General features: G+C 37.6%; 1 long non-coding RNA gene across 3 annotated transcripts in view; it reads left to right on the top strand.

Annotated features, from left to right (window-relative positions):
- LOC311436465 overlaps positions 1–15,260 on the top strand; it is a 30,365-nt gene that overhangs the window by 6,737 nt on the left and 8,368 nt on the right. For 2 of the 3 annotated variants that reach the window (XR_014692872.1, XR_014692873.1), the window contains exon 4: positions 167–315. This is a non-coding gene — a long non-coding RNA (uncharacterized lncRNA). Of the gene's footprint in view, positions 1–166; positions 316–7,596; positions 7,962–15,260 lie in introns of those variants that run through there. The other variant, XR_014692874.1, reaches the window with a different exon arrangement.

Raw genomic sequence — 15,260 nt, 5'->3', positions numbered from 1 at the left:
CCCTAGTTTATTCTACTTTATTACTGCTAAGTACCTGTTTTTAAATGCTATAAGATCCATCTCTTTTCCTCCTCTCTTCCTCATTAGCTAGATGAGACACAGAGTGAAAGGCTTTCTTCAGAAAGGCAAATTGAAATGATGTTTCCTCATTTTTCACACTTTACAGGACATACAGCAAAACCTATTGAAACAGCCATGGTTTACCAGGAACAGATGCAAGATGTTTTTGTTTCCTGAATACTCTGACAGCTGTCACTGTGAATGTAGAGGAGGACAACATGATATGGATGACAGATGTATGAGACAGTAAACAAGGTAGTGCCAATTGCAGACGGTCCTTATAATTTGGGTGGAACTTGTGACAGTAATTTAATGTCCTGATCTGGAACCTGTTCAGTGCTTTTTTTCCTCAAAGTTTTCTAAGCTGCAGTACTTAATTATCTAGGATTTTACATTTTGGGGGAAGAGGAGTAGGAGAAATGGCCTTAAATGGGAGCTATTCTCTTTTAAAACCCCTCTTACTCTACAGCAATCGATCACATAATTATGTATAATACATTCTGGTGCAATTCAACCTTTGGCCTGTACTACACGGGGGAAATTAACCGGTAGAGCTATTCCATAATAACTTCCATCATAGCTGTTTTGGTACAATTTAACTATTCTGGAATAACTCCCTAGTGCGGACATTCAGTTCCAGAATAAAAGTGATTTTATTCCAGAATAGTTACTCTTCTTCCAAAGGGGAATAATCACTCCAGAATAAAATCACTTTTATTTCAGAATCATATATGCAGGGAGTTGTTAGGGTATAGCTCCCCCACAGTTATTCTAGTGCCAATTAATTTTCTTGTGTACACAAAAACCTTAGTAGTCTTCAGCAATACTGTCTTATTATACTTAGATATGTTTACATGGTAATCTGCATAAAATTAAGGACTGAAATTTAAACAGAACGTGTTAAGCTGTGTTAATTTTCTTCTTTACCTTGTCTCATGCATAGAAAATCAAGATTTTCTCAGAAATTCATATCTAATCTGAGGGAGAAAAAGATCTGCTTGAATACTTCCCCCTGCATAAATTTTTGTATAATCTATCAAAGCAATCTGAAATTTATTTTCTACAATTTACAGAAAGTAGTACAACAAACAAATACATGTGTACATAAATTTTGGATTTGAGAATTTACTTGGTAACATGTAAAAATGGTTGCAAAGGCAATCTGGAAACAATTGTACTTTGGTCATAGTAAAGTTGTAGCTCAAATGAACTGAAAGACTTAAAGCACAAACCTGAAGACATGATTAATTCATTGATTTTCATAGGTGTAAAGTGTAATAATAATTTGATTTTTATGGCTGAAGTTGTCATCTTTCAGCAGTATTCACTAGCACTTTAATAACTTTTTAACCAAGGCTATGGCAAAAGTTGATAGTTCTTAAAGTTAGCATTTGATTGTAGCTCAGTTTACAACAGGTCTGGAGAAGTTTGGAGAGACACCCTACTCAGTTAGCCAAAGGCTTACTCTGAAACAGACTGATGACAAAAGAAATATTCACATTGAATCTCATTCGAATCCTGAGTTTGGGTCAAGATGCAGATGAATTAACGTTTAATGAGAATTTTTTGGTTTCTCCAGTTTCAGTGATGAGAAACTGAAAATAAAAGCAAACTTATTTTTTCCTTAATGTTAAGCACATTCCTGTCCATAAATTCAAAACTTAAATTAAAAAAAAAAAAGAAAGGAAAAAGTTAAGCATAAGTAATAGTTTTTGGTTTTGTTTAGTTTAGAAAGTGAAGTTGGTAAACTAGTGTGTATTTGAGGTTAGAAATGTGCTTTCACAGTTATTCTGCTCTTCTGTGAAAATCAGATATTTTCAGTAGGATACTGACAGCTTCTGAGCTGCTTCTGTGAGGCATTCAGCACCTGTCAGAAGCAAGCCCTTAGGTATTTCCTCTTAACACACTTATTTTTTTTGAAGAAATGTTCTTTCACAGTGTAGCTACAGACTTCGTTCATGGTAATTGAAACTTATTTTAACTTTACAATAAAAATGAAAGAAAGTTATTAATAAGTTAGCTTTAAATGGAAAGTTGTCCTGATCATACTGAAAGTGAATGAGGACATTTCTGCAAAATTCGAAGAGATATTTAGGATTATTTTGGAATTATTATCATAAACTTTACCTGGATTTTAATCATTTGTCTTTACCCAATTCACATCTGTGCTTTAGTTCCTACAATTTCTCATCACTGTCCTCTTGAAATGAGGTAGTTGTATTGCTGTGTTCAGAATAGAGGGCTTATATTTGGATTAACTAAGGTGTTGAACTTGATTATTTGGGAATCTTTTGTGGGAGCTGGTCAACAATTGTAAGGGCGAGATCTGAATCTATGTATATGATGCCTAATCTGGTTTTAAGATTGTCAAAAGGCAGATTGCACAATTGTCACTTGATTGAGTTGATTTAAAGCACAGCCTAGTCTTGTTCTGCAGAGGTTATCTAAAGTATGTCTTCTGCGCATCTCTCCATTCTATAATTTACTGTATTAATTCAAAATCTATTTTAAAACGTCTCACCTGGGAGAAGTGATATTAAGCACATGAAAAAAGCTTTACAATATGAATTTTTCCTAGATAGTGGTGTGTTACAAGAGCATACAAGCATTTATTTATGTGTATTTAAAAATTTACATTGGGATTCATTTCATTCAGAAACGTTTTCATTTAACAGATGGGTGCAGTTCTGCAAACAGCATTTGTACCTGCAGTAGCTATGTATTTTGGTGACAACAGACCTACAAAATGATCTGTGTTGCACTGCTGTGCCCTCTCAGTATAACTTTTTTGATGTCATTATCAAATTCATTTGGAAAGCTGATTGAAAAGCTTAATAAGAAATAAGATTAACTTGACAAGGGTGTGGTTATAGTTTTGTTTTTTATCAGTGATGTCTGATACTGGCATGTTTGTTCTGACCTAATATGTATAATTCAAAATCAGCCTATTTCTTCTGCCTTTTAATTGTTTTTATTTTGCCTAGGAATTTTGCATGCCTAATTTGAAACCAGAAAGACATTTTATAGACAAGTTTTAAGAGTCAACTTGATAAAATAGGATTAAAATTGCAACAGTTTTACTCTAAAACAGAATTAACATTCATTAAATTTCATATTTTTTTTTTTACAAAGCTCAATGCAACTTTATTATTCCAGTAAGAAAAGGTAACAATATTACATGTATCAAGTATGTGCTACTCATATAGAGAAAATAGAAACTTTAAGGGCAACATAAGTGTGAATAAGTCTGTTCAAGGGATTTAGGGCTCTTCTTAAATATACAGATAACAGTACTCTGCATAGCATTTCTGACATCTGCAAGCATGTTCTTGCACAGATATTTCTGCAAATAAACACTAGGAACAAGGATGCTGGGGGAAGGCCAGATCATGCGGAGTCATGGTTGTAGAATTGGCCTTATTTGGTGGTAGAGACATTCACATATGGAAAAAATCAGATCTTGGGAAAGCCTGAGTTCAAAAAGCACTAGGTCTTTGAAAGACCCAGGAGGGTAGCTGGGCTTGCTAAAAGAAATAATTTAATGGGTTTAAAAGGTGGAGACTCAGACAAGGAGCTACTCTGCACTTGTAATAGGCAGTTTTCAGGATGATAACTAATATACCATGGAGCTGGGGGTGAAGGACAGAGCCATGCACTCCTGCAGTTGTTAATTGAGAGGAAGTGTCCCACTGCCTTCAGTGATGAATAAAGGACATTTGGTAAAATGAAAACCAAAATATTACTAATCATACTGCCTGATAAGAGACACAAGCAATTAAAAACCCCTCTCCTTCAGTAGTTTGGGTTGTTCTTGTGCATTGGCAAAGACAACAAAACTCCTGTATTTACACTGCAAACTGATGGTGGCCCTAGAGTATGGTGAAGCAGCCACACATTTTCTCCTAGCATTTCCTAGCTAGAAATATGTGCATGTGCTTTATGCTTCCATCTAACACTGTGTAAAGTGTCTGATTTTCTGTGTGTGGGCAGTACCTTCACAGGAATTCTCAAGAGTTCAGATTTATTGAGTAAGAATAGCAGGTCTGCAGTTAACATTTGACTGGCACTTCTGCATGTTCAGAGTCAAACCAAAGCCCTGCCAAGCTGAAAGGTTAGTGCCAGAAATCCCGGGCATGCACTGCTCCTTCCAACTGTAAAAACATTTAATCTGGAAAAAAGTGTTGTAGAGAAGTCCAAATGCACAACAGTTAAAACTGAGAGAATGATCATTTTAAAGATTGTGATCTGTAGAACAACTACCCCCAAACTGTTCCTTTCCCTGTCTACTGTAAAGACCTTACTCTACATACTATCACACATACAATGCACCTTTCCTTGCATCATATTCTGGCTACCCTGGTGAAATCAAAAGCATATTAGCTTTTTGATACTTCCTCTTGATATCTTTCCCCCTGTGACACTGTGTCATACAATCTAAGGAAGTATCCTGTGTAACAGTGACACAGAATAATACATCATGTCAAATATATTAAATGTTTCAATGCATAATATATTAAACACTTCAAAGCGTTACATATCTGGAGGATTTCAGATAAAAGAAGCAGTTGTTTGAACCCCCTTTCTCCCTCCTTCCCCCCCCCCCCCCCCCCCATAAGGTTGACATTTATACCTGAGTTTTAATGGTTCCTCTGATTTCTGTTTAATGTGGAGGCATGTGCACAATTATAGCTGTAGTGCTGAGACTGTTACTGTTAACCATCTTTTTAGAAGTGTTGTTTTGAAAGGTCAGGCTAAACATTGTGTGCTTTGGGGAATTTTCATTCTATTTTCCTATGGACATTGATGATGGCAGCAGGATTGAGCCAAAAGATACCAGTATTTTCTGGTAACTGACTCTCCTAGGAGAGAGTGAAATAAGATTTTCTTTGTTTTTCATGTTGCTTTAGCTTCATGGATTCCCTGATTTTGTCTTCTGTGATGATACTATGTGGCAGCTGGGCATTAGTACTGAATGCTGATCTACACATGGGCTCTGGAAAGCTACACATTGAACCATCTAGAGGTTTCAGCCCAAATACATGTACAGGAATGGAGGTCAAACCCCAAGTGATATGCCATCAAGTTACAAGGATAGGCCAGGAACCTCACACAATACCTTTCTTTTTGCCAGGAAATCTGTTCCCAGAGGTACTATCAACAGTACCAGCATTAATTAGACTCACTAGGAGACAAATCTACATTCTTACCCCTTTTTAAATACATTTTATCATTATTGTATTTTAACCCTACTACTTTGAATACTTACTCTTATTATGTGATGAAACTTGAGGATTTCCATGAAAGATCACTGCCTAATCATAAGAAATAGAACCACTAGGGAGAAGGTAGTGAGGAGAGGTTCAGAAACTCAGGAGCTGTTTAAGTAGGAAAATTCTCTGAAGTGTGAGAGAGAAAGATGAACAAAGGGGACTTTTTGTTTTAACATTATCAAGACAGTGCCATTAGACTTGTTTAACAGCCTAGTTAAGACAAGGAAAAGCAAGCTTATTTTCTGGGGGATTTCTGAGGAGTCATACAGAAAAGACAATTAGAAGATCTTGACTGAGGCTTAGAGAAGAAAAAAGAAAAATGATGTCAATCTACAAGATAGAGACAGATCAGTCTCAACATGTTGGAGAGAAAGCTCCATGCTCAGTGGACTGGATTACCAAATCACAGGGTCAAAGCAAAACAGAGCATAAAGAGCCTTAAAAATTCAGTCAAAAGTGTACAAGAATAAGGAGCATGATAAATTGTTTGCTTCCTATTTTGATCACAAACATAAGTAGGGTCCAACCTCGAGACAGAGCTAAAAACAACAATTGTTATTTTTTGTAGAAAATGGATGTAGGTTGAAAATATCCCTGAAACCAGTTTTACAGAGATGTACTGTAGAAGGACACGAGTCCACATTCAAAAATTTAGATAGAGGAAAGCGGGCATAAATCTGGAGATGATAAAGAAAAGGCAATTTTCCTGTAAATATGCAAATTCCACATGACAGGGTCCTAAAACAAATGTTTTCAATGTAATTTAAAAAGTTGGTAACAGAAAAAGTGGAATAAAGAACACAGTATGACTTTGTTCATATAGCTGTGCTCAAGAGAATCTAATATCCATTACCCCACACTGTCAAATTTGTATATGCAACATGAAAAGCTGCATAAGTTCCCTGCAATGTTATCCCAACTACTCATAAACCACAGAGATACTCCTGGCACTAGTGAAATTTTATCTTGTCCCTTTGGAATATCAAGTAGTGCCAAGGTGATTTCAACAAAAGCACTTTGGATACCTTTGACCCAAATGAAATGAAAATGTTTTGTTAAAGATGTGATTTCTTTCCCTGCCTTCCGCTGGCATCAGCAAAGACAAGTTATTTTGCATGGCTACTCATTCTATGCATACGCACACCATAACAGTTAACATGTGTCTTGGAGAGTTCCATTTAATTTGTTGACATTGTAAACTAATGGCTTACTTGTAACTCATAGGAGAAGTCATTCTGTATACAGAGAATAAGTGCTGTCAACTTGCAGATGTTACATAGTGTTTTTTTATAACCCCAGACCTTTGTTAAGAACAAAACTCAACTTTACGATGCTGTCAGCAAGTGCTTCCAAAACCTAGAGCAAGTTTTTTTTCTGGTCAGAGTCCACTGTTATGCTTCCTCCTCAACCATAAGCTGAAAGAGTTTCTTTTCTCAGGAGTCTTTTACGGCCATTGACTGCCTGAGCCATATGTCTTCATTTAATAGCTGTGGCTTCTGTTGAGTTTATTTACTTGCCCCTGCAGCTTTGAATGAAGGACTGCTTAAATTTAATTACTTTCTAGTGCAGCTTGAATAGCAAATGGGAATCTGCTAATTGATAACTTCTTCTCAATGAGGCTTTGTACCTCACCCTGGCATGTTCCCTCGGGTGCTTTGGGTAACCTCATTGTTAAGATTGCTGATTCAAATGGAAATGGATACAGAAAATTCAGATCCAATACTGTACAATGAAGCCTGGCAGATCCAATCCACTTTTAACTTCCAGGGAGATATTCAGACGGCAGCAAACAATTGTGTTGAGGATGGGAGTCCATGGATTGCATGTCTGAGTAAGTTACTTGTCAGCAGCTACCCATCCCTTACAAGTTAATTCTGGCTTAAAACAGGTACAGTTGATTTAACCAAAAGTTCAGCTGAAGACAAGCAAACACAGTCACAAGTTCAGCACTCCAGAAGTATTGTCAATAGAGAACTGTCCAGCAAGGAAAACATCAGCATAAAGTTTGCCACTAAGCTGAGCATCAACAAGTCCAGATGCTGTAAATAGAACTGCAAAATGATTTTTCTGTCTTCTGAAAATTTCTCAGCTACAGATTGCCTTGTTCAATATATTAGGGTAAAACTCATCATTACTCAGAATAAGAAGGCTCATCTAGCCAAGAAGTGAGCTACTTGGAATTTCCTACTCTCCTGTGGGATGGGTGATACTGAAGTCTAAAGCTCTGAATCAGGCCCTCTCAGACTTTTTGTCCCATTTCCTACAGGACTGCCCTGACTACACTGGACCATGAGCTCTTCAGAAGCAGGCAAGCATCTCACCAATAGTTCTGGAGGAGAGAAGAACAGTAGTGCTCAGGAAAAAAAAAATAACTTAAGGCCCATAGAAATTATAAGGTTTTAGTCCCAGTGGGATGTCAATGTCTGAAGGTAAAGTCTGCACTGCAAAGAATGAGGGAATGGGAATGATCAGGTAGAAGTGTTGGCTACTGAGTGATGCTGCAGGATATCAGCCAGCACCCACAGATTGGGTGATATTTGTCATGTGAAGTACTAAAGAGGTGTGCTGGTTGGTAGCACAGAAGACTTAGTCTGCTACCATTGCCTGCAAAAGCACTCGTGATTTTTTCCATTCCCTCCTCCCCCCCCCAAAAAAAAAAAAAAAAAAAAAAATGAGGCATGTAAAAGTTCCTGTTTGTGTCACACTTACAGAGAAGCAAACTACACAGATTATTCTTGTACTCTTGAGTTTCCCACTGAATGCTTCACAGGGACACTCTAGTAAAATCAGAAGTGCATATATAAACCTTATAACTATTTCTGGATGGCTGGAGCTGTCATTTCACTTAGCCTCTTATGATTTCTTTGTGTTATTATTCCAACAAATGTAAAATCACCATCAGTTTAGGCACCATGCTACAGATTATTCAAAGGCCATTGTTCAAAGTTACTTGGGGGTTTGGCATAAACTGTGCTCTCAAAAGGGAAAAGCTTGTTCTTTGCATCACGATATAAGGAATAGTCTGGAAATTATGTGCTTGTACTTTGATTGTAAGTTCCAAAACTACAGCAGTGCATTCATGTGGTTTTTGAAATCTGTTTATTAGTTCTCTTCAGCACATGCAGGAAGTAAGTAGAGTTGTGTGTAGCACCTTGCTTGTACTGAGTGTAGCATGCAATGCTATGTTAAATATTTATGTAATCTGTTTTGCTGGAACAACTGATAAACAGCAGTGTATTTTCTTTTCAGTATTTCAGGATTTCCTGTGTTCTGTACTCACGTACAGAATATTATTACTTTATAAGGATTTAACTAGACAAAACTTTCAAACAAAAACTCTAGCCATACATTCTTACAGAGATCAAGATTGGCCAGAAACACATTCACAGTTTATCATCATCGTTTCTAAACTATCTGCAAGTCAGATGTACTGCCAGGCAGCTTTTTCTAAAAAGCTGTACCTCTTCTCATATAAATACATCTCAAAATCTCTTGCTTTGCCTGCTATTTCAGTGGAGACAAAACAACTATGCACATGTATGTTTCTGAATGAGTGTCTGTGCTTTTCTAATTATTGCATTTATTTGCTTCATTCTTCCATTTCATCTGTTTACTTTCTTTATCTGCTCTTCTATTTTTACTTGCTTACTCTAGTTGTAGCTTGCCAGAGGCCACTACAATGAAGCTTTGTGTATTTCCATCTTTGGAGACAACTTTCTTCCTTCAACACTTTCTTCCAGTGATAATTCCTGGGGTTGCCCTATCCAAAACATTGCAGTTCAAAACATTTATTTCAAGACAGCAAAGCACAAAAGCCAGCCAGAGTGATATTCCACTCATTTGAAGGCCAGCTCGTTCAGTGGCCTTTTCAACATCTTTCTTCCTCTACTTTATATCAGCCATGACTGGACTACGTGGTTAAGTGTTGCTGTATCTTTTGTTTCATGCGTCTTCTTTTTATTTTCCTCATTTTATTGGCTTCATTTCTGTTACTGTTGTTATTTCAAAGCCCTCAGCATCATAGAAATTGCTGTGCTCAAACAAACGCTTCCTGTCTTCTTGTCTTTCTTGGTTCATTCTTTTCAAATGACCTTGGCATATTTTCTTGTCTGTTGTTGTTCCTAAATATTGCTTTCACTTTCAGGTTCAACTTCTTTTGACTTCTTTGCTCCCACCATCACTTTCTTGATCCTTGTTTTAAACTCCATCATAAAAATGCTGCTTCTATTTTCTGTTTAATGTCTATATCTCCCCTTTCATTCTTGTAAAAGCAATGTCTGTTCTCTCTGAGATTTGTTAGATGTTATTTATTGTTTTAATGCTCTATTGTTTTGTTTCCTTTATTGTAGTTTTGGATAACAGCAAACATAAAAATACAGTTTCAAAATAATTAAATACAGTACAATCAAAAATACCCTGTAAAAATGAGCAAAAAAAAAAAAAAAAAGATTGTAATAATCTATATGGCAAAGAACAAATGCTGTTAGCTTCTTTTGGTAGTGAACCCTACTGAGATCCCTCTTTGCTCCACACAACATCACTAATAATTCAGTGAAGACCTGTGGTGGTGTTCCTATTGCTTTATGCACACTGTGCACGCATTGTGTGTAACACCTCTTTTTGGGTCTGGGAGTGAAGCAGAATGGGAAAGTATGAGTAAAAAGTATTTAGAACAACTGTCACCTCGTACTACAATACTTTCCTTAAAAACATGAAGAGGAAATCTAGGTCTGGTTGCATAGACAGGAGACTTTGCAACATCTAGCCCTAAAAGTTTAGGATTTTAGATATCTTGTCAACAGCCTTTTCCCTCTGCTTCAGAATTCCTCTGATTTTCAGTCTCTGGTTGCTGGACTGCCATCATCACTCAGCCTTTCATCTTACACTGAATACATTAATAAGAGATTTCAAACATCAGTACATCACAGTAACAATAAATCACAGACATAATCTCGTTGATCAGAAAATGCCTGCAGCATTTGAATTCGTAACTTCTAGCAGCAAGTACCATGATGCATCATTACCACCAGAATGTAACAGCTTTATAAGAAACTGAGGTTCTAAGATTACACTTTTTTTTTTTCTTATTATTAATAAGCAGATAAGGGTAAGTGTTACAGAATATTTCACATGAGCATTCGGTGTTTGCATGGCTATCTTCTTGTTTTCCACCATTAATTTATTATAGACTGATCATCAGAAATGGTGAAAAATAGATGATTAAATTGGAAGGACAACTAAGATTAATTTTGTGTTACAGACATGGGTGTTTTTCAGTAGAGTCCTTATTCTCAGCCACTAGGTGAACTTCAATAGAGTCTGGTTTTGGTGCCCTCCACTAAGACCTTACTCTCCAGGTGGGCCCAGTGAAATAAGTGAATAAATATTCAATACCACAATCCAAAGTAAGGTTGAAATTCATCCCCACCTAAAACACCCACTCAGAGCTAAGTTCCACTGCCCGAAGAGTGAATGTTAAGTAAGAATTTAAAAGAGCATTAATTCATTAATATCTAGAATCTAACTGAATTCTTCCTAGTAACCAACAGATTAAACATTGCATTTTACAAATTGCTACTCTGCTTGAATGAGTCATTAGATGAAATCATGCATGGTAATGTACTTCATAAGCTCTTATGCTTTAACTTTCACAGTTTTATCCAGTGATTGTTTCATGTGGGGAAAAAAAAAGAGAATAAGCTTACCCAGAAAACCTGTGTTTGTTCTCCAGCTTCTGTACAGGACTTAGCATTAACTATCCAGGGTGACTACCATTAGGAGAGAAGGTCGTAAATGTTTTCAGTCTCTTTTTCTGGTGAAATGAATCCTGTAGTCTCCCCTGCATAAAGCCAACATAAGGAGCAGAAAACACCCTTTTACACAGACACCTCTCTGAAAAGCAGAAAGCCTGATAGCTATGCTGCTCGATTGGACAATAAAGAGGTGGAGTTGAATCACAGGAGGCAGAACACTAAACTAGGCCTGCATTTTCAGCAAAATGTAGGTGAGTGCTCCCGCATTAAAAGGAGATTCCTCCAGCAGTACCTTGAGCAGAAAATGACAGGCAGGTGTGTGGAGCTTTCACAGACATCTGATCCTCTTGTATGGTAAAGAGGTTCCCAGTAGACTTCCCAAGTAAATTCCTTGTAGAACATACACAGAGAAATGCCTGATTTCTGGATCATGTTTAATTATGAGAAGGTGCCCTGTTCAGATATATCCATCTTTTCCTTCTATGTACTATAGCCCTCTTTTGATATAGTCTTAAATCAGCCCTTCTGAGACCTGGGCCTCTTTCTTTCTGTGGTGATTGATCTACCTCTTCTTGTAGGGGAATTTCAATTGCTGTATTTTCTGCTGTCCTGAATCTGCTTTCAGAGCTAAAAGTTCACTCCATATGCATTGGAAAAGAGTCATTTACTTCAGCAGAGCTGTATTGCTTTATACCAGCCAAGGACCTAACCTACACGTAAAAAGTATATGATGAGAGTAGGCATCTTGAAGATACACGTTTTTCAGAAAAATAAAATAAGTTTGTTACCTATATATACACTGCTACATTCTTTCATTTCTACAACAGGCACCAAAATATTTGATTTCAACACAAAATATTGAGTTCAATAGCATAGGCTGGGATACATAAAATGTATCTTTATGTACATAAATACGTTATGTACTCCAAATAGTCCCTTGGCATAAATCATTGCAAGTTCAGAGCCTTAACAAATACAACCAATGTACATGTATTGTTTTACAAATTCAGTCTGTTACATCTTTGACTGCTCTCTTTTTGTTTTCCATACCATCCTCTGTATGCAGAAAAGGATGTTTGTGCATACATCGATCCATTTTTACTGTAGCAACTAAAATGCCCGAATAGGTTTGGTAGCAGTAAATTTTTGAGTTTCATCTTTAAAGTTACAGCCAACACATTCTAATGAATAATCAAGTAAGCAAATATAAATAATTAAGAGATTGTCTTATTATTTTCAGAACATGTTAATTATGGCTGGATACTGGCATATAGAACAAAAGAAAGTTTTGTAAATCCCCTGTTGGATCATAGAAATGTTACTGGTATTTTCTTCTCACTTGACTTTCAGATTCTTTTTCCCTCCTAAAGTTGAACACTACAAACTCAGTGTACTACAGAAGATTTTTAATCAGTGATTAATTACCATTTAGCTTCAGTTTAGAGCTTAAAGATAAATTGATCCAAAAAAAATATATATAAAATCTCCTGGATGATTTTTCCCTTAGAAAGTGTGGTATGGGTGGGGGGTCACTTAATTAAACACCATAGAATTTGCTTTCTGGGTTCTTGTCAAGATGCTGTATGTGATCTTACTTACTGTAGTAACTGTCGAACAATCCTGCTACAATAAATGAAAAAGTACGGCTGGGTACCAAAGCAAAACACTCCCAGTGCAGCTCTCCTGTGTAGCCACTTGGTTTTGACTGTAATTGACCAGCAGTACGTTAGATATTGAGTGAGGAAATTTAGTTGATATTGAATCATATTAAAATGAGAAGTAAATGAGAAGGTGTTTTTTTTTGTTGTTGTTGTTTCTGTTTTCAGAGCAGGATGAGGGAGACACCTGATGTCAAATTAGTTGGACCCCTTTCTGGTAGTAAATGTCACACACGTTGCTGTACAGGAATGAATAGATGAGGCTTTGAGTCACAGGACTCCAAATGGAGCAGATCATCTTTAATGTCATCACACAGCACTTACAGGATGATCGGGGAATCAGACACACTCAGCATGGATTTATCAAAGGTGGATCCTGCTTGACAAACATGATCTCCTTCTAGATAAGATGACATGCTCAGTGGATGGGGGAAAGGCTGTTCATATTGTCTACCTAGACTTCAGTAAGGCTTTTGACACCATTTCCCACAGCATTCTCCTGAAGAAGCTGGCTGCTCAGGGCTTGGACAGGTACACTCTTTGTTGTGTAAAAAAAAAAATAAATAATGGCTGGGCAGCTGTGCCCAAAGACTTGTAATGAATGAAACTAAATTCAGTTGAAGGTTGGTCACAAGTGGTGTCCCTCAGGGATCAGTACTGGGGACCAGTTCTCTTCAATGTATTTTATCAATGGACAAGGGGATTGAGTGTACCCTCAGTAATTTTGCAGATGACACCAAGTTCGATGGGAGTGTTGATCTGTTTGAGGGTAGGAAGGCTCTGCAGAGGGATCTGGATATGGTGGATTAATAGGCTGAGGCCAACTGTATTGAGGTTCAGCAAGGCCAAGTGGGTCACAACAACCCCAAGCAGTGCTACAGACTGGGGAAAGAGTGGTTGGAAAACGTCCTGATGGAACAGGACCTGGGGGGGGGGGGTATTTGTTCATAGCTGGCTGAATATGAGCAAGTGTGCTCAGGTGGCTAAGAAGGCAAACAGCATCTTGGTTTGTGTCAGAAATAGTGCGGCTAGCAGGACCAGGGAGGTGATCATCCCCATGTACTTGGCTCTGGTGAGGCTGCACCTCAAGTACTGTGTTCATTTTTGGACCCCTCACTACAAGAAGGACGTTGAGGCCCTGGAGCGTGTCCAGAGAAGGGCTATGAAGCTGGTGAAGAGTCTAGAGAATAAGTGTTATGAGGAGCAGTTGAGGGAACTGGGGTTATTTAGCCTCAAGAAAAGGAGGCTCAGGGGAGACTTCATAAACCTCTCCAACTACCTTAAAGAAGGTTGTAGCAGGGTGGGGGTTCAGTCTCTCTCCCAAGCACCAAGCGATAAGACAAGGGGACATGTCCTCAAGTCACACCAGGGAAGGTTTAGGTTGGACTTTAGGAGAAATTTCTTCACTGACGGGCTTGCACAATGTTGGAATGGGCTGCCCAGGGAAGTGGTTGAGTCACTATCCCTGGAGGTCTTCAAGAAACGTGTAGATGTAGAACTTAGTAATATGGCTTAGAGGTGAACTTGTCAGTACTAGCTTAAGGTTGGACTAGGTGATCTTAGAGATCTTTTCCAACCTGAATGATCTACGATTCTATGAGATACAATCCAACATATTGTTTCCTGCAGCTTAAAGGTCCATAGTATCTATGGTCCTGCGTTCAACAGGGGACATTTTGGCAATGTTTCCAAAATCTTGAGTTCTTTTGAGTATATTTCAGCTAATAGAGAATTATTGGCACATGCACCAGCTTTGAAAAACACTAAAAAATTTGCTTATGGTATGTGAAAAGAAGTCATAGTCTGAGATGACAAAGTTTTGGATGTGTGACAATATTTTTGAGCACTTGCAGAACAATATATCCTTAACTTCAGAAAGAAAATGGGAGCTTTGTTGTTCCTTGATGTGGCGTGTGTGTGGCTATAAGGGAGAAGAAGGCTTCTAGAGATACTCTGTCTGCAGGCTCAGGAAGCATGTTCCCTGGTAGTGGAAATAGAAAAAATCTGTACCATCCCTTTCAGCTACTTAGGTGTGATTCATTGTTGTATACAAGGTGTATCAAAAGGACTTGGTGGAAATGCAAAGAAGAGGTGCATCTAGACTCTTTCTGTCAAGTGGCATAGTTGATAGGGTGGACTATAGTTCCTCACAAGTTTATAGATAATTCCAGTGCTATTTCTTTAAATGGATGCTGAACGGATAGGACTCAAATCAAGCAGCTTTAGACCATATAAAGAGCTATATCAGTTTCTTCTTCCTGCTTACTCTTACAAGCTGTGTCTTATTTGAAAAAAAAAAATATAACAAAAATGTCAAAGGCTTTCCCTGGTGTTTTTACTACCTAGCTGGCCAGAGAGCAGCCCAGATATTGCTGCAGCAGTCCCCTGGAAAGGACACTGTCATCTTAAACAACAAAGGCTGTATGTAAATTAAGAGTCATGGTAATAATGCACTCTAGTGTGTTCATGAAATAAGATTGTTGATACTTCCCTATGTGCAAAAATCCCAAATGGGACAC

This window comes from Aythya ferina (assembly GCF_964211825.1).
Source record: "Aythya ferina genome assembly, chromosome: 4".
Taxonomy (NCBI): domain Eukaryota; kingdom Metazoa; phylum Chordata; class Aves; order Anseriformes; family Anatidae; genus Aythya; species Aythya ferina.
This window is presented reverse-complemented; position numbering and strand designations above follow the sequence as displayed.